The sequence below is a fragment of the Anser brachyrhynchus genome, assembly GCF_964034855.1.
Source record: "Anser brachyrhynchus genome assembly, chromosome: 2".
Lineage (NCBI taxonomy): Eukaryota > Metazoa > Chordata > Aves > Anseriformes > Anatidae > Anser > Anser brachyrhynchus.
In genome coordinates this window covers 146,768,458-146,769,860 of record NC_137695.1, presented here as the reverse complement: position 1 = coordinate 146,769,860, position 1,403 = coordinate 146,768,458, and positions in this window count along the sequence as shown.

Sequence of the window (1,403 nt, the reverse complement as noted above, 5' to 3'; positions counted from 1 at the left end):
ATACTTACCCATTTCAGTAAATTGCTTGTTAGCTTTTCCCATCAAGGTTGCCATTGCCAGACTGAAATAAAACTCACAGTCACTTAGAAAGAAAATGTAGAAGTGTTGAAGAATATGATTTTTTTTTCTTGTCTGCTTCCTCCAGCCACCCCACAGAGAGGAGAAAGAGAAAAGGCAAAACCAGCAGGCACAGAGCTCCCATTGATGGGAGGTAATGAGTAAGAGCCCCAGAGCAGGGTCTGCTGTTCCACAAATAGAGCATCGCCAATGCTAGCAATGGGTAACAGGACTTGCAGCCAGTTTGCAGAGCTCAGGACAGAGGCTTGTCAGGCTGCCTCACCATGCCTGGAGCTTTGCTTTTACTTCAATTTCTTGGTTTTGCATTGCTTTCTTCTGATAGGATGGCTATGGCTAATTTGTTTTAATTGTATGGCAGTTTTATACAGATAGTTGCAACAAGCCGGGTAGAATGAGATATTTATGGCTAACATAATGATGTAGTTCAGAGAAATACAGGCCTGGTATGACAGCAGAGATCCTGAGAAGTAGGGAAAGAGGGTGCTGTGATGTGGAGACAGGCAGGGGATGAGAAGGGTTGGGGCACAGGCTGATGCTAGAGGCTCAGCAGCTATAAAAAACTCACCCACAGACAGTTAAGTTAAATAAATGCAGACCTGGATCTGAACAAAAACAGCTTTAGGAGCAATGAGAAGAACAAAGAGAATGCATCAAACATATATAAAATACATCACTTTTGGAGTAAATTTGGTTGCATTATGGACTCAGAGAATTTAATTAAACTAAAGAAGAGCAAGATGTAGATGTGTTAGCAAACACCAAAATTACACCTATGCAGATCCTAGAACGAGGAAGAAGAAACCATTAGAGCCATGCTCCTCCCAGGAGGCACTTGTGTTGCCATACCTCCTCCCCGCCAGCCTGAAGCCCAAAGGGAAGGGTGGGAATAACAAAAGGAAAAGGGATAGAAATTTGGAAAGATGTTTGTAAAAAAAATAATATGTTTTTGTTAACATAACTTAGACTTCTGCATAAAAGTATTCATTTCTTTATCTTATTTCTTTTTCTGCAATGAGTAGATGTGATCTTGGATCTGACTGGTAGGATTTCAGTCACACTAACAAGAAATTGTTGGCTTTACATGTGTTTCCCTTTTGCCCATAACAATGCTTTAAGCATACCATCCTCCACCTTCCATCTTACCCCAAAGCCTGAGCAGAAAAAAGGTTCACTGAGAGATCAGGGACAGGTTGGGATGAATGTCCTCCAAACACATTCACAGCTTTCTCTAGCCACGGGAAGTGTAGCTGGGTGTCCTGCTCCACACGCTGGGAAATGCCCTGTTTCAGGAATGGTTATTCCCAATAAGATGAAGGCACGTTATC